The sequence below is a fragment of the Labrus mixtus genome, chromosome 2 (genome assembly GCF_963584025.1).
Source record: "Labrus mixtus chromosome 2, fLabMix1.1, whole genome shotgun sequence".
Lineage (NCBI taxonomy): Eukaryota > Metazoa > Chordata > Actinopteri > Labriformes > Labridae > Labrus > Labrus mixtus.
This window is the reverse complement of record NC_083613.1, coordinates 720,662-744,374: the sequence shown is the minus strand read 5'-3', so window position 1 is coordinate 744,374 and position 23,713 is coordinate 720,662.

The window sequence follows — 23,713 nt, the reverse complement described above, 5'->3', positions numbered from 1 at the left end:
TTTTCAACTTTTTTGAAGCCGAAATCTTTTCATGAAAATTTTCGTCTTTTTTGAAGCCGAAATCTTTTCATGAAAATTTTCAACTTTTTAGAAGCTGAAATACTTCATGAAAATGTGAGACTTTTTTAAAGCCGAAATCCTGTCGTGAAAATTTTCAACTTTTTTGAAGCCGAAATCTTTTCATGAAAATTTTCAACTTTTTTGAAGCCGAAATCTTTTCATGAAAATTTTCAACTTTTTTGAAGCCGAAATCTTTTCATGAAAATTTTCAACTTTTTTGAATCTGAAATACTTCATGAAAATTTTCAACTTTTTTAACGCCGAAATCCTGTCGTCAAAATTTTCAACTTTTTTGAATCCGAAATACTTCATGAAAATTTTCAACTTTTTTAAAGCCGAAATACTTCATGAAAATGTTCGACTTTTTTAAAGTCGAAATCCTGTCGTGAAAATTTTCAACTCTTTTGAAGCCGAAATCTTTTCATGAAAATTTTCAACTTTTTTGAAGCCGAAATCTTTTCATGAAAATTTTCAACTTTTTTGAAGCTGAAATACTTCATGAAAATGTGAGACTTTTTTAAAGCCGAAATCCTGTCGTGAAAATTTTCAACTTTTTTGAAGCCGAAATCTTTTCATGAAAATTTTCAACTTTTTTGAAGCCGAAATCTTTTCATGAAAATTTTCAACTTTTTTGAATCTGAAATACTTCATGAAAATTTTCAACTTTTTTAACGCCGAAATCCTGTCGTGAAAATTTTCAACTTTTTTGAATCCGAAATACTTCATGAAAATTTTCAACTTTTTTTAAGCCGAAATCTTTTCATGAAAATTTTCAACTTTTTTGAAGCCGAAATCTTTTCATGAAAATTTTCAACTTTTTTGAATCTGAAATACTTCATGAAAATTTTCAACTTTTTTAACGCCGAAATCCTGTCGTGAAAATTTTCAACTTTTTTGAATCCGAAATACTTCATGAAAATGTTCGACTTTTTTAAAGTCGAAATCCTGTCGTGAAAATTTTCAACTTTTTTGAAGCTGAAATACTTCATGAAAATGTTCGACTTTTTTAACGCCGAAATCCTGTCGTGAAAATTTTCAACTTTTTTGAATCCGAAATACTTCATGAAAATTTTCAACTTTTTTAAAGCCGAAATACTTCATGAAAATTTTCAACTTTTTTAAAGCCGAAATACTTCATGAAAATTTTCAACTTTTTTGAAGCCGAAATCTTTTCATGAAAATTTTCAACTTTTTTGAAGCTGAAATACTTCATGAAAATGTTCGACTTTTTTAAAGCCGAATTCCTGTCGTGAAAATTTTCAACTTTTTTGTAGCCAAAATCTTGTCTTGAAAATTTTCAACTTTTTTGAAGCCGAAATCTTTTCATGAAAATTTTCGTCTTTTTTGAAGCCGAAATCTTTTCATGAAAATTTTCAACTTTTTAGAAGCTGAAATACTTCATGAAAATGTGAGACTTTTTTAAAGCCGAAATCCTGTCGTGAAAATATTCAACTTTTTTGAAGCCGAAATCTTTTCATGAAAATTTTCAACTTTTTTGAAGCCGAAATCTTTTCATGAAAATTTTCAACTTTTTTGAAGCCGAAATCTTTTCATGAAAATTTTCAACTTTTTTGAAGCCGAAATCTTTTCATGAAAATTTTCAACTTTTTTGAATCTGAAATACTTCATGAAAATTTTCAACTTTTTTAACGCCGAAATCCTGTCGTCAAAATTTTCAACTTTTTTGAATCCGAAATACTTCATGAAAATTTTCAACTTTTTTAAAGCCGAAATACTTCATGAAAATGTTCGACTTTTTTAAAGTCGAAATCCTGTCGTGAAAATTTTCAACTCTTTTGAAGCCGAAATCTTTTCATGAAAATTTTCAACTTTTTTGAAGCCGAAATCTTTTCATGAAAATTTTCAACTTTTTTGAAGCTGAAATACTTCATGAAAATGTGAGACTTTTTTAAAGCCGAAATCCTGTCGTGAAAATTTTCAACTTTTTTGAAGCCGAAATCTTTTCATGAAAATTTTCAACTTTTTTGAAGCCGAAATCTTTTCATGAAAATTTTCAACTTTTTTGAATCTGAAATACTTCATGAAAATTTTCAACTTTTTTGAAGCCGAAATCCTGTCGTGAAAATTTTCAACTTTTTTGAATCCGAAATACTTCATGAAAATTTTCAACTTTTTTTAAGCCGAAATCTTTTCATGAAAATTTTCAACTTTTTTGAAGCCGAAATCTTTTCATGAAAATTTTCAACTTTTTTGAATCTGAAATACTTCATGAAAATTTTCAACTTTTTTAACGCCGAAATCCTGTCGTGAAAATTTTCAACTTTTTTGAATCCGAAATACTTCATGAAAATTTTCAACTTTTTTAAAGCCGAAATACTTCATGAAAATGTTCGACTTTTTTAAAGTCGAAATCCTGTCGTGAAAATTTTCAACTCTTTTGAAGCCGAAATCTTTTCATGAAAATTTTCAACTTTTTTGAAGCCGAAATCTTTTCATGAAAATTTTCAACTTTTTTGAAGCTGAAATACTTCATGAAAATGTTCGACTTTTTTAAAGCCGAAATACTTCATGAAAATTTTCAACTTTTTTAACGCCGAAATCCTGTCGTCAAAATTTTCAACTTTTTTGAATCCGAAATACTTCATGAAAATTTTCAACTTTTTTAAAGCCGAAATACTTCATGAAAATTTTCAACTTTTTTAAAGCCGAAATACTTCATGAAAATTTTCAACTTTTTTGAAGCCGAAATCTTTTCATGAAAATTTTCAACTTTTTTGAAGCTGAAATACTTCATGAAAATGTTCGACTTTTTTAAAGCCGAATTCCTGTCGTGAAAATTTTCAACTTTTTTGTAGCCAAAATCTTGTCTTGAAAATTTTCAACTTTTTTGAAGCCGAAATCTTTTCATGAAAATTTTCGTCTTTTTTGAAGCCGAAATCTTTTCATGAAAATTTTCAACTTTTTAGAAGCTGAAATACTTCATGAAAATGTGAGACTTTTTTAAAGCCGAAATCCTGTCGTGAAAATTTTCAACTTTTTTGAAGCCGAAATCTTTTCATGAAAATTTTCAAGTTTTTTGAAGCCGAAATCTTTTCATGAAAATTTTCAACTTTTTTGAAGCCGAAATCTTTTCATGAAAATTTTCAACTTTTTTGAAGCCGAAATCTTTTCATGAAAATTTTCAACTTTTTTGAATCTGAAATACTTCATGAAAATTTTCAACTTTTTTAACGCCGAAATCCTGTCGTCAAAATTTTCAACTTTTTTGAATCCGAAATACTTCATGAAAATTTTCAACTTTTTTAAAGCCGAAATACTTCATGAAAATGTTCGACTTTTTTAAAGTCGAAATCCTGTCGTGAAAATTTTCAACTCTTTTGAAGCCGAAATCTTTTCATGAAAATTTTCAACTTTTTTGAAGCCGAAATCTTTTCATGAAAATTTTCAACTTTTTTGAAGCTGAAATACTTCATGAAAATGTGAGACTTTTTTAAAGCCGAAATCCTGTCGTGAAAATTTTCAACTTTTTTGAAGCCGAAATCTTTTCATGAAAATTTTCAACTTTTTTGAAGCCGAAATCTTTTCATGAAAATTTTCAACTTTTTTGAATCTGAAATACTTCATGAAAATTTTCAACTTTTTTAACGCCGAAATCCTGTCGTGAAAATTTTCAACTTTTTTGAATCCGAAATACTTCATGAAAATTTTCAACTTTTTTTAAGCCGAAATCTTTTCATGAAAATTTTCAACTTTTTTGAAGCCGAAATCTTTTCATGAAAATTTTCAACTTTTTTGAATCTGAAATACTTCATGAAAATTTTCAACTTTTTTAACGCCGAAATCCTGTCGTGAAAATTTTCAACTTTTTTGAATCCGAAATACTTCATGAAAATTTTCAACTTTTTTAAAGCCGAAATACTTCATGAAAATGTTCGACTTTTTTAAAGTCGAAATCCTGTCGTGAAAATTTTCAACTCTTTTGAAGCCGAAATCTTTTCATGAAAATTTTCAACTTTTTTGAAGCCGAAATCTTTTCATGAAAATTTTCAACTTTTTTGAAGCTGAAATACTTCATGAAAATGTTCGACTTTTTTAAAGCCGAAATACTTCATGAAAATTTTCAACTTTTTTAACGCCGAAATCCTGTCGTCAAAATTTTCAACTTTTTTGAATCCGAAATACTTCATGAAAATTTTCAACTTTTTTAAAGCCGAAATACTTCATGAAAATGTTCGACTTTTTTAAAGTCGAAATCCTGTCGTGAAAATTTTCAACTCTTTTGAAGCCGAAATCTTTTCATGAAAATTTTCAACTTTTTTGAAGCCGAAATCTTTTCATGAAAATTTTCAACTTTTTTGAAGCTGAAATACTTCATGAAAATGTGAGACTTTTTTAAAGCCGAAATCCTGTCGTGAAAATTTTCAACTTTTTTGAAGCCGAAATCTTTTCATGAAAATTTTCAACTTTTTTGAAGCCGAAATCTTTTCATGAAAATTTTCAACTTTTTTGAATCTGAAATACTTCATGAAAATTTTCAACTTTTTTAACGCCGAAATCCTGTCGTGAAAATTTTCAACTTTTTTGAATCCGAAATACTTCATGAAAATTTTCAACTTTTTTAAAGCCGAAATACTTCATGAAAATGTTCGACTTTTTTAAAGTCGAAATCCTGTCGTGAAAATTTTCAACTCTTTTGAAGCCGAAATCTTTTCATGAAAATTTTCAACTTTTTTGAAGCCGAAATCTTTTCATGAAAATTTTCAACTTTTTTGAAGCTGAAATACTTCATGAAAATGTTCGACTTTTTTAAAGCCGAAATCCTGTCGTGAAAATTTTCAACTTTTTTGAAGCCGAAATCTTTTCATGAAAATTTACAACTTTTTTGAAGCCGAAATCTTTTCATGAAAATTTTAAACTTTTTTGAATCTGAAATACTTCATGAAAATTTTCCATTTTTTTAACGCCGAAATCCTGTCGTGAAAATTTTCAACTTTTTTTAAGCCGAAATCTTTTCATGAAAATTTTCAACTTTTTTGAAGCCGAAATCTTTTCATGAAAATTTTCAACTTTTTTGAATCTGAAATACTTCATGAAAATTTTCAACTTTTTTAACGCCGAAATCCTGTCGTGAAAATTTTCAACTTTTTTGAATCCGAAATACTTCATGAAAATTTTCAACTTTTTTGAATCCGAAATACTTCATGAAAATTTTCAACTTTTTTAAAGCCGAAATACTTCATGAAAATTTTCAACTTTTTTGAAGCCGAAATCTTTTCATGAAAATTTTCGTCTTTTTTGAAGCCGAAATCTTTTCATGAAAATTTTCAACTTTTTAGAAGCTGAAATACTTCATGAAAATGTGAGACTTTTTTAAAGCCGAAATCCTGTCGTGAAAATTTTCAACTTTTTTGAAGCCGAAATCTTTTCATGAAAATTTTCAACTTTTTTGAAGCCGAAATCTTTTCATGAAAATTTTCAACTTTTTTGAAGCTGAAATACTTCATGAAAATGTTAGACTTTTTTAAAGCCGAAATCCTGTCGTGAAAATTTTCATCTTTTTTGAAGCCCAAATACTTTCTGAAAATGTTCGACTTTTTTAAAGCCGAATTCCTGTCGTGAAAATTTTCAACTTTTTTGTAGCCAAAATCTTGTCTTGAAAATTTTCAACTTTTTTGAAGCCGAAATCTTTTCATGAAAATTTTCGTCTTTTTTGAAGCCGAAATCTTTTCATGAAAATTTTCAACTTTTTAGAAGCTGAAATACTTCATGAAAATGTGAGACTTTTTTAAAGCCGAAATCCTGTCGTGAAAATTTTCAACTTTTTTGAAGCCGAAATCTTTTCATGAAAATTTTCAACTTTTTTGAAGCCGAAATCTTTTCATGAAAATTTTCAACTTTTTTGAAGCCGAAATCTTTTCATGAAAATTTTCGTCTTTTTTGAAGCCGAAATCTTTTCATGAAAATTTTCAACTTTTTAGAAGCTGAAATACTTCATGAAAATGTGAGACTTTTTTAAAGCCGAAATCCTGTCGTGAAAATTTTCAACTTTTTTGAAGCCGAAATCTTTTCATGAAAATTTTCAACTTTTTTGAAGCCGAAATCTTTTCATGAAAATTTTCAACTTTTTTGAAGCTGAAATACTTCATGAAAATGTTAGACTTTTTTAAAGCCGAAATCCTGTCGTGAAAATTTTCATCTTTTTTGAAGCCCAAATACTTTCTGAAAATGTTCGACTTTTTTAAAGCCGAATTCCTGTCGTGAAAATTTTCAACTTTTTTGTAGCCAAAATCTTGTCTTGAAAATTTTCAACTTTTTTGAAGCCGAAATCTTTTCATGAAAATTTTCGTCTTTTTTGAAGCCGAAATCTTTTCATGAAAATTTTCAACTTTTTAGAAGCTGAAATACTTCATGAAAATGTTCGACTTTTTTAAAGCCGAAATCCTGTCGTGAAAATTTTCAACTTTTTTGAAGCCGAAATCTTTTCATGAAAATTTTCAACTTTTTTGAAGCCGAAATCTTTTCATGAAAATTTTCAACTTTTTTGAAGCCGAAATCTTTTCATGAAAATTTTCAACTTTTTTGAATCTGAAATACTTCATGAAAATTTTCAACTTTTTTAACGCCGAAATCCTGTCGTCAAAATTTTCAACTTTTTTGAATCCGAAATACTTCATGAAAATTTTCAACTTTTTTAAAGCCGAAATACTTCATGAAAATGTTCGACTTTTTTAAAGTCGAAATCCTGTCGTGAAAATTTTCAACTCTTTTGAAGCCGAAATCTTTTCATGAAAATTTTCAACTTTTTTGAAGCCGAAATCTTTTCATGAAAATTTTCAACTTTTTTGAAGCTGAAATACTTCATGAAAATGTGAGACTTTTTTAAAGCCGAAATCCTGTCGTGAAAATTTTCAACTTTTTTGAAGCCGAAATCTTTTCATGAAAATTTTCAACTTTTTTGAAGCCGAAATCTTTTCATGAAAATTTTCAACTTTTTTGAATCTGAAATACTTCATGAAAATTTTCAACTTTTTTAACGCCGAAATCCTGTCGTGAAAATTTTCAACTTTTTTGAATCCGAAATACTTCATGAAAATTTTCAACTTTTTTTAAGCCGAAATCTTTTCATGAAAATTTTCAACTTTTTTGAAGCCGAAATCTTTTCATGAAAATTTTCAACTTTTTTGAATCTGAAATACTTCATGAAAATTTTCAACTTTTTTAACGCCGAAATCCTGTCGTGAAAATTTTCAACTTTTTTGAATCCGAAATACTTCATGAAAATGTTCGACTTTTTTAAAGTCGAAATCCTGTCGTGAAAATTTTCAACTTTTTTGAAGCTGAAATACTTCATGAAAATGTTCGACTTTTTTAACGCCGAAATCCTGTCGTGAAAATTTTCAACTTTTTTGAATCCGAAATACTTCATGAAAATTTTCAACTTTTTTAAAGCCGAAATACTTCATGAAAATTTTCAACTTTTTTAAAGCCGAAATACTTCATGAAAATTTTCAACTTTTTTGAAGCCGAAATCTTTTCATGAAAATTTTCAACTTTTTTGAAGCTGAAATACTTCATGAAAATGTTCGACTTTTTTAAAGCCGAATTCCTGTCGTTAAAATTTTCAACTTTTTTGTAGCCAAAATCTTGTCTTGAAAATTTTCAACTTTTTTGAAGCCGAAATCTTTTCATGAAAATTTTCGTCTTTTTTGAAGCCGAAATCTTTTCATGAAAATTTTCAACTTTTTAGAAGCTGAAATACTTCATGAAAATGTGAGACTTTTTTAAAGCCGAAATCCTGTCGTGAAAATTTTCAACTTTTTTGAAGCCGAAATCTTTTCATGAAAATTTTCAACTTTTTTGAAGCCGAAATCTTTTCATGAAAATTTTCAACTTTTTTGAAGCCGAAATCTTTTCATGAAAATTTTCAACTTTTTTGAAGCCGAAATCTTTTCATGAAAATTTTCAACTTTTTTGAATCTGAAATACTTCATGAAAATTTTCAACTTTTTTAACGCCGAAATCCTGTCGTCAAAATTTTCAACTTTTTTGAATCCGAAATACTTCATGAAAATTTTCAACTTTTTTAAAGCCGAAATACTTCATGAAAATGTTCGACTTTTTTAAAGTCGAAATCCTGTCGTGAAAATTTTCAACTCTTTTGAAGCCGAAATCTTTTCATGAAAATTTTCAACTTTTTTGAAGCCGAAATCTTTTCATGAAAATTTTCAACTTTTTTGAAGCTGAAATACTTCATGAAAATGTGAGACTTTTTTAAAGCCGAAATCCTGTCGTGAAAATTTTCAACTTTTTTGAAGCCGAAATCTTTTCATGAAAATTTTCAACTTTTTTGAAGCCGAAATCTTTTCATGAAAATTTTCAACTTTTTTGAATCTGAAATACTTCATGAAAATTTTCAACTTTTTTAACGCCGAAATCCTGTCGTGAAAATTTTCAACTTTTTTGAATCCGAAATACTTCATGAAAATTTTCAACTTTTTTAAAGCCGAAATACTTCATGAAAATGTTCGACTTTTTTAAAGTCGAAATCCTGTCGTGAAAATTTTCAACTCTTTTGAAGCCGAAATCTTTTCATGAAAATTTTCAACTTTTTTGAAGCCGAAATCTTTTCATGAAAATTTTCAACTTTTTTGAAGCTGAAATACTTCATGAAAATGTTCGACTTTTTTAAAGCCGAAATCCTGTCGTGAAAATTTTCAACTTTTTTGAAGCCGAAATCTTTTCATGAAAATTTTCAACTTTTTTGAAGCCGAAATCTTTTCATGAAAATTTTAAACTTTTTTGAATCTGAAATACTTCATGAAAATTTTCCATTTTTTTAACGCCGAAATCCTGTCGTGAAAATTTTCAACTTTTTTGAATCCGAAATACTTCATGAAAATTTTCAACTTTTTTTAAGCCGAAATCTTTTCATGAAAATTTTCAACTTTTTTGAAGCCGAAATCTTTTCATGAAAATTTTCAACTTTTTTGAATCTGAAATACTTCATGAAAATTTTCAACTTTTTTAACGCCGAAATCCTGTCGTGAAAATTTTCAACTTTTTTGAATCCGAAATACTTCATGAAAATGTTCGACTTTTTTAAAGTCGAAATCCTGTCGTGAAAATTTTCAACTTTTTTGAAGCTGAAATACTTCATGAAAATGTTCGACTTTTTTAACGCCGAAATCCTGTCGTGAAAATTTTCAACTTTTTTGAATCCGAAATACTTCATGAAAATTTTCAACTTTTTTAAAGCCGAAATACTTCATGAAAATTTTCAACTTTTTTAAAGCCGAAATACTTCATGAAAATTTTCAACTTTTTTGAAGCCGAAATCTTTTCATGAAAATTTTCAACTTTTTTGAAGCTGAAATACTTCATGAAAATGTTCGACTTTTTTAAAGCCGAAATCCTGTTGTGAAAATTTTCAACTTTTTTGAAGCCGAAATACTTCATGAAAATTTTCAACTTTTTTGAATCCGAAATACTTCATGAAAATTTTCTACTTTTTTAAAGCCGAAATACTTCATGAAAATTTTCAACTTTTTTGAAGCCGAAATCTTTTCATGAAAATTTTCGTCTTTTTTGAAGCCGAAATCTTTTCATGAAAATTTTCAACTTTTTAGAAGCTGAAATACTTCATGAAAATGTGAGACTTTTTTAAAGCCGAAATCCTGTCGTGAAAATTTTCAACTTTTTTGAAGCCGAAATCTTTTCATGAAAATTTTCAACTTTTTTGAAGCCGAAATCTTTTCATGAAAATTTTCATCTTTTTTGAAGCCTAAATACTTCATGAAAATGTTCGACTTTTTTAAAGCCAAAATCTTGTCTTGAAAATTTTCAACTTTTTTGAAGCCGAAATCTTTTCATGAAAATTTTCGTCTTTTTTGAAGCCGAAATCTTTTCATGAAAATTTTCAACTTTTTAGAAGCTGAAATACTTCATGAAAATGTGAGACTTTTTTAAAGCCGAAATCCTGTCGTGAAAATTTTCAACTTTTTTGAAGCCGAAATCTTTTCATGAAAATTTTCAACTTTTTTGAAGCCGAAATCTTTTCATGAAAATTTTCAACTTTTTTGAATCTGAAATACTTCATGAAAATTTTCAACTTTTTTAAAGCCGAAATACTTCATGAAAATGTTCGACTTTTTTAAAGTCGAAATCCTGTCGTGAAAATTTTCAACTCTTTTTAAGCCGAAATCTTTTCATGAAAATTTTCAACTTTTTTGAAGCCGAAATCTTTTCATGAAAATTTTCAACTTTTTTGAAGCTGAAATACTTCATGAAAATGTTCGACTTTTTTAAAGCCGAAATCCTGTCGTGAAAATTTTCAACTTTTTTGAAGCCGAAATCTTTTCATGAAAATTTTCAACTTTTTTGAAGCCGAAATCTTTTCATGAAAATTTTCAACTTTTTTGAATCTGAAATACTTCATGAAAATTTTCAACTTTTTTAACGCCGAAATCCTGTCGTGAAAATTTTCAACTTTTTTAAAGCCGAAATACTTCATGAAAATTTTCAACTTTTTTGAAGCCGAAATCTTTTCATGAAAATTTTCGTCTTTTTTGAAGCCGAAATCTTTTCATGAAAATTTTCAACTTTTTAGAAGCTGAAATACTTCATGAAAATGTGAGACTTTTTTAAAGCCGAAATCCTGTCGTGAAAATTTTCAACTTTTTTGAAGCCGAAATCTTTTCATGAAAATTTTCAACTTTTTTGAAGCCGAAATCTTTTCATGAAAATTTTCAACTTTTTTGAAGCTGAAATACTTCATGAAAATGTTAGACTTTTTTAAAGCCGAAATCCTGTCGTGAAAATTTTCATCTTTTTTGAAGCCCAAATACTTTCTGAAAATGTTCGACTTTTTTAAAGCCGAATTCCTGTCGTGAAAATTTTCAACTTTTTTGTAACCAAAATCTTGTCTTGAAAATTTTCAACTTTTTTGAAGCCGAAATCTTTTCATGAAAATTTTCGTCTTTTTTGAAGCCGAAATCTTTTCATGAAAATTTTCAACTTTTTAGAAGCTGAAATACTTCATGAAAATGTGAGACTTTTTTAAAGCCGAAATCCTGTCGTGAAAATTTTCAACTTTTTTGAAGCCGAAATCTTTTCATGAAAATTTTCAAGTTTTTTGAAGCCGAAATCTTTTCATGAAAATTTTCAACTTTTTTGAAGCCGAAATCTTTTCATGAAAATTTTCAACTTTTTTGAAGCCGAAATCTTTTCATGAAAATTTTCAACTTTTTTGAATCTGAAATACTTCATGAAAATGTTCAACTTTTTTAACGCCGAAATCCTGTCGTCAAAATTTTCAACTTTTTTGAATCCGAAATACTTCATGAAAATTTTCAACTTTTTTAAAGCCGAAATACTTCATGAAAATGTTCGACTTTTTTAAAGTCGAAATCCTGTCGTGAAAATTTTCAACTCTTTTGAAGCCGAAATCTTTTCATGAAAATTTTCAACTTTTTTGAAGCCGAAATCTTTTCATGAAAATTTTCAACTTTTTTGAAGCTGAAATACTTCATGAAAATGTGAGACTTTTTTAAAGCCGAAATCCTGTCGTGAAAATTTTCAACTTTTTTGAAGCCGAAATCTTTTCATGAAAATTTTCAACTTTTTTGAAGCCGAAATCTTTTCATGAAAATTTTCAACTTTTTTGAATCTGAAATACTTCATGAAAATTTTCAACTTTTTTAACGCCGAAATCCTGTCGTGAAAATTTTCAACTTTTTTGAATCCGAAATACTTCATGAAAATTTTCAACTTTTTTTAAGCCGAAATCTTTTCATGAAAATTTTCAACTTTTTTGAAGCCGAAATCTTTTCATGAAAATTTTCAACTTTTTTGAATCTGAAATACTTCATGAAAATTTTCAACTTTTTTAACGCCGAAATCCTGTCGTGAAAATTTTCAACTTTTTTGAAGCTGAAATACTTCATGAAAATGTTCGACTTTTTTAACGCCGAAATCCTGTCGTGAAAATTTTCAACTTTTTTGAATCCGAAATACTTCATGAAAATTTTCAACTTTTTTAAAGCCGAAATACTTCATGAAAATTTTCAACTTTTTTAAAGCCGAAATACTTCATGAAAATTTTCAACTTTTTTGAAGCCGAAATCTTTTCATGAAAATTTTCAACTTTTTTGAAGCTGAAATACTTCATGAAAATGTTCGACTTTTTTAAAGCCGAATTCCTGTCGTGAAAATTTTCAACTTTTTTGTAGCCAAAATCTTGTCTTGAAAATTTTCAACTTTTTTGAAGCCGAAATCTTTTCATGAAAATTTTCGTCTTTTTTGAAGCCGAAATCTTTTCATGAAAATTTTCAAGTTTTTTGAAGCCGAAATCTTTTCATGAAAATTTTCAACTTTTTTGAAGCCGAAATCTTTTCATGAAAATTTTCAACTTTTTTGAAGCCGAAATCTTTTCATGAAAATTATCAACTTTTTTGAATCTGAAATACTTCATGAAAATGTTCAACTTTTTTAACGCCGAAATCCTGTCGTCAAAATTTTCAACTTTTTTGAATCCGAAATACTTCATGAAAATTTTCAACTTTTTTAAAGCCGAAATACTTCATGAAAATGTTCGACTTTTTTAAAGTCGAAATCCTGTCGTGAAAATTTTCAACTCTTTTGAAGCCGAAATCTTTTCATGAAAATTTTCAACTTTTTTGAAGCCGAAATCTTTTCATGAAAATTTTCAACTTTTTTGAAGCTGAAATACTTCATGAAAATGTGAGACTTTTTTAAAGCCGAAATCCTGTCGTGAAAATTTTCAACTTTTTTGAAGCCGAAATCTTTTCATGAAAATTTTCAACTTTTTTGAAGCCGAAATCTTTTCATGAAAATTTTCAACTTTTTTGAATCTGAAATACTTCATGAAAATTTTCAACTTTTTTAACGCCGAAATCCTGTCGTGAAAATTTTCAACTTTTTTAAAGCCGAAATACTTCATGAAAATTTTCAACTTTTTTGAAGCCGAAATCTTTTCATGAAAATTTTCGTCTTTTTTGAAGCCGAAATCTTTTCATGAAAATTTTCAACTTTTTAGAAGCTGAAATACTTCATGAAAATGTGAGACTTTTTTAAAGCCGAAATCCTGTCGTGAAAATTTTCAACTTTTTTGAAGCCGAAATCTTTTCATGAAAATTTTCAACTTTTTTGAAGCCGAAATCTTTTCATGAAAATTTTCAACTTTTTTGAAGCTGAAATACTTCATGAAAATGTTAGACTTTTTTAAAGCCGAAATCCTGTCGTGAAAATTTTCATCTTTTTTGAAGCCCAAATACTTTCTGAAAATGTTCGACTTTTTTAAAGCCGAATTCCTGTCGTGAAAATTTTCAACTTTTTTGTAACCAAAATCTTGTCTTGAAAATTTTCAACTTTTTTGAAGCCGAAATCTTTTCATGAAAATTTTCGTCTTTTTTGAAGCCGAAATCTTTTCATGAAAATTTTCAACTTTTTAGAAGCTGAAATACTTCATGAAAATGTGAGACTTTTTTAAAGCCGAAATCCTGTCGTGAAAATTTTCAACTTTTTTGAAGCCGAAATCTTTTCATGAAAATTTTCAAGTTTTTTGAAGCCGAAATCTTTTCATGAAAATTTTCAACTTTTTTGAAGCCGAAATCTTTTCATGAAAATTTTCAACTTTTTTGAAGCCGAAATCTTTTCATGAAAATTTTCAACTTTTTTGAATCTGAAATACTTCATGAAAATGTTCAACTTTTTTAACGCCGAAATCCTGTCGTCAAAATTTTCAACTTTTTTGAATCCGAAATACTTCATGAAAATTTTCAACTTTTTTAAAGCCGAAATACTTCATGAAAATGTTCGACTTTTTTAAAGTCGAAATCCTGTCGTGAAAATTTTCAACTCTTTTGAAGCCGAAATCTTTTCATGAAAATTTTCAACTTTTTTGAAGCCGAAATCTTTTCATGAAAATTTTCAACTTTTTTGAAGCTGAAATACTTCATGAAAATGTGAGACTTTTTTAAAGCCGAAATCCTGTCGTGAAAATTTTCAACTTTTTTGAAGCCGAAATCTTTTCATGAAAATTTTCAACTTTTTTGAAGCCGAAATCTTTTCATGAAAATTTTCAACTTTTTTGAATCTGAAATACTTCATGAAAATTTTCAACTTTTTTAACGCCGAAATCCTGTCGTGAAAATTTTCAACTTTTTTGAATCCGAAATACTTCATGAAAATTTTCAACTTTTTTTAAGCCGAAATCTTTTCATGAAAATTTTCAACTTTTTTGAAGCCGAAATCTTTTCATGAAAATTTTCAACTTTTTTGAATCTGAAATACTTCATGAAAATTTTCAACTTTTTTAACGCCGAAATCCTGTCGTGAAAATTTTCAACTTTTTTGAAGCTGAAATACTTCATGAAAATGTTCGACTTTTTTAACGCCGAAATCCTGTCGTGAAAATTTTCAACTTTTTTGAATCCGAAATACTTCATGAAAATTTTCAACTTTTTTAAAGCCGAAATACTTCATGAAAATTTTCAACTTTTTTAAAGCCGAAATACTTCATGAAAATTTTCAACTTTTTTGAAGCCGAAATCTTTTCATGAAAATTTTCAACTTTTTTGAAGCTGAAATACTTCATGAAAATGTTCGACTTTTTTAAAGCCGAATTCCTGTCGTGAAAATTTTCAACTTTTTTGTAGCCAAAATCTTGTCTTGAAAATTTTCAACTTTTTTGAAGCCGAAATCTTTTCATGAAAATTTTCGTCTTTTTTGAAGCCGAAATCTTTTCATGAAAATTTTCAAGTTTTTTGAAGCCGAAATCTTTTCATGAAAATTTTCAACTTTTTTGAAGCCGAAATCTTTTCATGAAAATTTTCAACTTTTTTGAAGCCGAAATCTTTTCATGAAAATTTTCAACTTTTTTGAATCTGAAATACTTCATGAAAATGTTCAACTTTTTTAACGCCGAAATCCTGTCGTCAAAATTTTCAACTTTTTTGAATCCGAAATACTTCATGAAAATTTTCAACTTTTTTAAAGCCGAAATACTTCATGAAAATGTTCGACTTTTTTAAAGTCGAAATCCTGTCGTGAAAATTTTCAACTCTTTTGAAGCCGAAATCTTTTCATGAAAATTTTCAACTTTTTTGAAGCCGAAATCTTTTCATGAAAATTTTCAACTTTTTTGAAGCTGAAATACTTCATGAAAATGTGAGACTTTTTTAAAGCCGAAATCCTGTCGTGAAAATTTTCAACTTTTTTGAAGCCGAAATCTTTTCATGAAAATTTTCAACTTTTTTGAAGCCGAAATCTTTTCATGAAAATTTTCAACTTTTTTGAATCTGAAATACTTCATGAAAATTTTCAACTTTTTTAACGCCGAAATCCTGTCGTGAAAATTTTCAACTTTTTTGAATCCGAAATACTTCATGAAAATTTTCAACTTTTTTTAAGCCGAAATCTTTTCATGAAAATTTTCAACTTTTTTGAAGCCGAAATCTTTTCATGAAAATTTTCAACTTTTTTGAATCTGAAATACTTCATGAAAATTTTCAACTTTTTTAACGCCGAAATCCTGTCGTGAAAATTTTCAACTTTTTTGAAGCTGAAATACTTCATGAAAATGTTCGACTTTTTTAACGCCGAAATCCTGTCGTGAAAATTTTCAACTTTTTTGAATCCGAAATACTTCATGAAAATTTTCAACTTTTTTAAAGCCGAAATACTTCATGAAAATTTTCAACTTTTTTAAAGCCGAAATACTTCATGAAAATTTTCAACTTTTTTGAAGCCGAAATCTTTTCATGAAAATTTTCAACTTTTTTGAAGCTGAAATACTTCATGAAAATGTTCGACTTTTTTAAAGCCGAATTCCTGTCGTGAAAATTTTCAACTTTTTTGTAGCCAAAATCTTGTCTTGAAAATTTTCAACTTTTTTGAAGCCGAAATCTTTTCATGAAAATTTTCGTCTTTTTTGAAGCCGAAATCTTTTCATGAAAATTTTCAACTTTTTAGAAGCTGAAATACTTCATGAAAATGTGAGACTTTTTTAAAGCCGAAATCCTGTCGTGAAAATTTTCAACTTTTTTGAAGCCGAAATCTTTTCATGAAAATTTTCAACTTTTTTGAAGCCGAAATCTTTTCATGAAAATTTTCAACTTTTTTGAAGCCGAAATCTTTTCATGAAAATTTTCAACTTTTTTGAATCTGAAATACTTCATGAAAATTTTCAACTTTTTTAACGCCGAAATCCTGTCGTCAAAATTTTCAACTTTTTTGAATCCGAAATACTTCATGAAAATTTTCAACTTTTTTAAAGCCGAAATACTTCATGAAAATGTTCGACTTTTTTAAAGTCGAAATCCTGTCGTGAAAATTTTCAACTCTTTTGAAGCCGAAATCTTTTCATGAAAATTTTCAACTTTTTTGAAGCCGAAATCTTTTCATGAAAATTTTCAACTTTTTTGAAGCTGAAATACTTCATGAAAATGTGAGACTTTTTTAAAGCCGAAATCCTGTCGTGAAAATTTTCAACTTTTTTGAAGCCGAAATCTTTTCATGAAAATTTTCAACTTTTTTGAAGCCGAAATCTTTTCATGAAAATTTTCAACTTTTTTGAATCTGAAATACTTCATGAAAATTTTCAACTTTTTTAACGCCGAAATCCTGTCGTGAAAATTTTCAACTTTTTTGAATCCGAAATACTTCATGAAAATTTTCAACTTTTTTTAAGCCGAAATCTTTTCATGAAAATTTTCAACTTTTTTGAAGCCGAAATCTTTTCATGAAAATTTTCAACTTTTTTGAATCTGAAATACTTCATGAAAATTTTCAACTTTTTTAACGCCGAAATCCTGTCGTGAAAATTTTCAACTTTTTTGAATCCGAAATACTTCATGAAAATGTTCGACTTTTTTAATGCCGAAATCCTGTCGTGAAAATTTTCAACTTTTTTGAATCCGAAATACTTCATGAAAATTTTCAACTTTTTTGAATCCGAAATACTTCATGAAAATTTTCAACTTTTTTAAAGCCGAAATACTTCATGAAAATTTTCAACTTTTTTGAAGCCGAAATCTTTTCATGAAAATTTTCGTCTTTTTTGAAGCCGAAATCTTTTCATGAAAATTTTCAACTTTTTAGAAGCTGAAATACTTCATGAAAATGTGAGACTTTTTTAAAGCCGAAATCCTGTCGTGAAAATTTTCAACTTTTTTGAAGCCGAAATCTTTTCATGAAAATTTTCAACTTTTTTGAAGCCGAAATCTTTTCATGAAAATTTTCAACTTTTTTGAATCTGAAATACTTCATGAAAATTTTCAACTTTTTTAACGCCGAAATCCTGTCGTGAAAATTTTCAACTTTTTTGAATCCGAAATACTTCATGAAAATTTTCAACTTTTTTTGAGCCGAAATCCTGTCGTTAAAATTTTCAACTTTTTTGAAGCCGAAATCTTTTCATGAAAATTTTCAACTTTTTTGAAGCCGAAATCTTTTCATGAAAATTTTCAACTTTTTTGAAGCCGAAAACTTTTCATGAAAATTTGCAACTTTTTTGAATCTGAAATACTTCATGAAAATGTTTGACTTTTTTAACGCCGAAATCCTGTCGTCAAAATTTTCAACTTTTTTGAATCCGAAATACTTCATGAAAATTTTCAACTTTTTTAAAGCCGAAATACTTCATGAAAATGTTCGACTTTTTTAAAGTCGAAATCCTGTCGTGAAAATTTTCAACTCTTTTGAAGCCGAAATCTTTTCATGAAAATTTTCAACTTTTTTGAAGCCGAAATCTTTTCATGAAAATTTTCAACTTTTTTGAAGCTGAAATACTTCATGAAAATGGTCGACTTTTTTAAAGCGGAAATCCTGTCGTGAAAATTTTCAACTTTTTTGAAGCCGAAATCTTTTCATGAAAATTTTCAACTTTTTTGAAGCTGAAATCTTTTCATGAAAATTTGCAACTTTTTTGAATCTGAAATACTTCATGAAAATGTTTGACTTTTTTAACGCCGAAATCCTGTCGTGAAAATTTTCAACTTTTTTGAAGCCGAAATACTTCATGAAAATGTTCGACTTTTTTAAAGTAGAAATCCTTTCGTGAAAATTTTCAACTCTTTTAAAGCCGAAATCTTTTCATGAAAATTTTCAACTTTTTTGAAGCCGAAATCTTTTCATGAAAATTTTCAACTTTTTTGAAGCCGAAATCTTTTCATGAAAATTTTCAACTTTTTTGAATCTGAAATACTTCATGAAAATTTTCAACTTTTTTAACGCCGAAATCCTGTCGTCAAAATTTTCAACTTTTTTGAATCCGAAATACTTCATGAAAATTTTCAACTTTTTTAAAGCCGAAATACTTCATGAAAATGTTCGACTTTTTTAAAGTCGAAATCCTGTCGTGAAAATTTTCAACTCTTTTGAAGCCGAAATCTTTTCATGAAAATTTTCAACTTTTTTGAAGCCGAAATCTTTTCATGAAAATTTTCAACTTTTTTGAAGCTGAAATACTTCATGAAAATGGTCGACTTTTTTAAAGCCGAAATCCTGTCGTGAAAATTTTCAACTTTTTTGAAGCCGAAATCTTTTCATGAAAATTTTCAACTTTTTTGAAGGTGAAATCTTTTCATGAAAATTTTAAACTTTTTTGAATCTGAAATACTTCATGAAAATTTTCAACTTTTTTTACGCCGAAATCCTGTCGTGAAAATTTTCAACTTTTTTGAATCCGAAATACTTCATGAAAATTTTCAACTTTTTTTAAGCCGAAATCTTTTCATGAAAATTTTCAACTTTTTTGAAGCCGAAATCTTTTCATGAAAATTTTCAACTTTTTTGAAGCCGAAATCTTTTCATGAAAATTTTCAACTTTTTTGAAGCTGAAATACTTCATGAAAATGTTCGACTTTTTTAAAGCCGAAATCCTGTTGTGAAAATTTTCAACTTTTTTGAAGCCGAAATCTTTTCATGAAAATTTTCAACTTTTTTGAAGCCGAAATCTTTTCATGAAAATTTTCAACTTTTTTGAAACTGAAATACTTTATGAAAATGTTCGACTTTTTTAAAGCCGAAATCCTGTCGTGAAAATTTTCAACTTTTTTGAAGCCTAAATACTTCATGAAAATGTACAACTTTTTTGAAGCCTAAATACTTCATGAAAATGTTCGACTTTTTTAAAGCCGAAATCCTGTCGTGAAAATTTTCAACTTTTTTGAAGCCGAAATCTTTTCATGAAAATTTTCAACTTTTTTGAAGCCGAAATCTTTTCATGAAAATTTTCAACTTTTTTGAAGCCGAAATCTTTTCATGAAAATTTTCATCTTTTTTGAAGCCCAAATACTTTCTGAAAATGTTCGACTTTTTTAAAGCCGAATTCCTGTCGTGAAAATTTTCAACTTTTTTGTAGCCAAAATCTTGTCTTGAAAATTTTCAACTTTTTTGAAGCCGAAATCTTTTCATGAAAATTTTCGTCTTTTTTGAAGCCGAAATCTTTTCATGAAAATTTTCAACTTTTTAGAAGCTGAAATACTTCATGAAAATGTGAGACTTTTTTAAAGCCGAAATCCTGTCGTGAAAATTTTCAACTTTTTTGAAGCCGAAATCTTTTCATGAAAATTTTCAAGTTTTTTGAAGCCGAAATCTTTTCATGAAAATTTTCAACTTTTTTGAAGCCGAAATCTTTTCATGAAAATTTTCAACTTTTTTGAATCTGAAATACTTCATGAAAATTTTCAACTTTTTTAACGCCGAAATCCTGTCGTCAAAATTTTCAACTTTTTTGAATCCGAAATACTTCATGAAAATGTTCTACTTTTTTAAAGTCGAAATCCTGTCGTGAAAATTTTCAACTCTTTTGAAGCCGAAATCTTTTCATGAAAATTTTCAACTTTTTTGAAGCCGAAATCTTTTCATGAAAATTTTCAACTTTTTTGAAGCTGAAATACTTCATGAAAATGTTCGACTTTTTTAAAGCCGAAATCCTGTCGTGAAAATTTTCAATTTTTTTGAAGCCGAAATCTTTTCATGAAAATTTTCAACTTTTTTGAAGCCGAAATCTTTTCATGAAAATTTTCAACTTTTTTGAATCTGAAATACTTCATGAAAATTTTCAACTTTTTTAACGCCGAAATCCTGTCGTGAAAATTTTCAACTTTTTTGAAGCCGAAATCTTTTCATGAAAATTTTCAACTTTTTTGAAGCCCAAATCTTTTCATGAAAATTTTCAACTTTTTTGAAGCCGAAATCTTTTCATGAAAATTTTCATCTTTTTTGAAGCCCAAATACTTTCTGAAAATGTTCGACTTTTTTAAAGCCGAATTCCTGTCGTGAAAATTTTCAACTTTTTTGTAGCCAAAATCTTGTCTTGAAAATTTTCAACTTTTTTGAAGCCGAAATCTTTTCATGAAAATTTTCAACTTTTTTGAAGCCGAAATCTTTTCATGAAAATTTTAAACTTTTTTGAATCTGAAATACTTCATGAAAATTTTCAAGTTTTTTAACGCCGAAATCCTGTCGTGAAAATTTTCAACTTTTTTGAAGCCGAAATCTTTTCATGAAAATTTTCAACTTTTTTGAAGCCGAAATCTTTTCATGAAAATTTTCAACTGTTTTGAATCTGAAATACTTCATGAAAATTTTCAACTTTTTTAACGCCGAAATCCTGTCGTCAAAATTTTCAACTTTTTTGAATCCGAAATACTTCATGAAAATTTTCAACTTTTTTAAAGCCGAAATACTTCATGAAAATGTTCGACTTTTTTAAAGTCGAAATCCTGTCGTGAAAATTTTCAACTCTTTTGAAGCCGAAATCTTTTCATGAAAATTTTCAACTTTTTTGAAGCCGAAATCTTTTCATGAAAATTTTCAACTTTTTTGAAGCTGAAATACTTCATGAAAATGTTCGACTTTTTTAAAGCCGAAATCCTGTCGTGAAAATTTTCAACTTTTTTGAAGCCGAAATCTTTTCATGAAAATTTTCAACTTTTTTGAAGCCGAAATCTTTTCATGAAAATTTTAAACTTTTTTGAATCTGAAATACTTCATGAAAATTTTAAACTTTTTTAACGCCGAAATCCTGTCCTGAAAATTTTCAACTTTTTTGAATCCGAAATACTTCATGAAAATTTTCAACTTTTTTTAAGCCGAAATCTTTTCATGAAAATTTTCAACTTTTTTGAAGCCGAAATCTTTTCATGAAAATTTTCAACTTTTTTGAATCTGAAATACTTCATGAAAATTTTCAACTTTTTTAACGCCGAAATCCTGTCGTGAAAATTTTCAACTTTTTTGAATCCGAAATACTTCATGAAAATTTTCAACTTTTTTAAAGCCGAAATACTTCATGAAAATGTTCGACTTTTTTAAAGTCGAAATCCTGTCGTGAAAATTTTCAACTCTTTTGAAGCCGAAATCTTTTCATGAAAATTTTCAACTTTTTTGAAGCTGAAATACTTCATGAAAATTTTCGACTTTTTTAAAGCCGAAATCCTGTCGTGAAAATTTTCAACTTTTTTGAAGCCCAAATACTTCATGAAAATGTTCAACTTTTTTGAAGCCGAAATACTTCATGAAAATGTTCGATTTTTTAAAGCCGAAATCCTGTCGTGAAAATTTTCAACTTTTTTGAAGCCGAAATCTTTTCATGAAAATTTTCAACTTTTTTGAAGCCGAAATCTTTTCATGAAAATTTTAAACTTTTTTGAAGCCGAAATCTTTTCATGAAAATTTTCAACTTTTTTGAATCTGAAATACTTCATGAAAATTTTCAACTTTTTTGAATCTGAAATACTTCATGAAAATTTTCAACTTTTTTAACGCCGAAATCCTGTCGTCCAAATTTTCAACTTTTTTGAATCCGAAATACTTCATGAAAATTTTCAACTTTTTTAAAGCCGAAATACTTCATGAAAATGTTCGACTTTTTTAAAGCCGAAATCCTGTCGTGAAAATTTTCAACTTTTTTGAAGCCGAAATCTTTTCATGAAAATTTTCAACTTTTTTGAAGCCGAAATCTTTTCATGAAAATTTTCAACTTTTTTGAATCTGAAATACTTCATGAAAATTTTCAACTTTTTTAACGCCGAAATCCTGTCGTGAAAATTTTCAACTTTTTTGAATCCGAAATACTTCATGAAAATTTTCAACTTTTTTAAAGCCGAAATACTTCATGAAAATGTTCGACTTTTTTAAAGTCGAAATCCTGTCGTGAAAATTTTCAACTCTTTTGAAGCCGAAATCTTTTCATGAAAATTTTCAACTTTTTTGAAGCTGAAATACTTCATGAAAATTTTCGACTTTTTTAAAGCCGAAATCCTGTCGTGAAAATTTTCAACTTTTTTGAAGCCCAAATACTTCATGAAAATGTTCAACTTTTTTGAAGCCGAAATACTTCATGAAAATGTTCGACTTTTTTAAAGCCGAAATCCTGTCGTGAAAATTTGTAACCTTTTTGAAGCCGAAATAATTCATGAAAATGTTAGACTTTTTTGAAGCCGAAATCCTGTCGTGTAAATGTTCGACTTTTTTGAATCCGAAATACTTCATGAAAATGTTCGACTTTTTTAAAGCCGAAATCCTGTCGTGAAAATTTTCAACTTTTTTGAAGCCGAAATCTTTTCATGAAAATTTTCAACTTTTTAGAAGCCGAAATCTTTTCATGAAAATTTTCAACTTTTTTGAAGCTGAAATACTTCATGAAAATGTTGGACTTTTTTAACGCCGAAATCCTGTCGTGAAAATGTTCAACTTTTTTGAAGCCCAAATACTTCATGAAAATGTTCAACTTTTTTGAAGCCGAAATACTTCATGAAAATGTTCGACTTTTTTAAAGCCGAAATACTTCATGAAAATGTTCGACTTTTTTAAAGCTGAAATCCTGTCGTGAAAATTTTCAACCTTTTTGAAGCCGAAATACTTCATGAAAATGTTCGACTTTTTTAAAGCCGAAATCCTGCCGTGAAAATTTTCAACTTTTTTGAGGCCCAAATACTTCATGAAAATGTTCAACTTTTTTGAAGCCGAAATACTTCATGAAAATGTTCGACTTTTTTAAGGCTGAAATCCTGTCGTGAAAATTTTCAACATTTTTGAAGCCGAAATACTTCATGAAAATGTTCGACTTTTTTAAAGCCAAAATCCTGTCGTGAAAATTTTCAACTTTTTTGAAGCCGAAATCTTTTCATGAAAATTTTCAACTTTTTTGAAGCCGAAATCTTTTCATGAAAATTTTCAACTTTTTTGAAGCCGAAATCTTTTCATGAAAATTTTCAACTTTTTTGAAGCTGAAATACTTCATGAAAATGTTGGACTTTTTTAACGCCGAAATCCTGTCGTGAAAATTTTCAACTTTTTTGAAGCCCAAATACTTCATGAAAATGTTCAACTTTTTTGAAGCCGAAATACTTCATGAAAATGTTCGACTTTTTTAAAGCCGAAATACTTCATGAAAATGTTCGACTTTTTTAAAGCTGAAATCCTGTCGTGAAAATTTTCAACTTTTTTGAAGCCGAAATCTTTTCATGAAAATTTTCAACTTTTTTGAAGCCGAAATCTTTTCATGATAATTTTCAACTTTTTTGAAGCTGAAATACTTCATGAAAATGTTGGACTTTTTTAACGCCGAAATCCTGTCGTGAAAATGTTCAACTTTTTTGAAGCCCAAATACTTCATGAAAATTTTCAACTTTTTTGAATCCGAAATACTTCATGAAAATTTTCA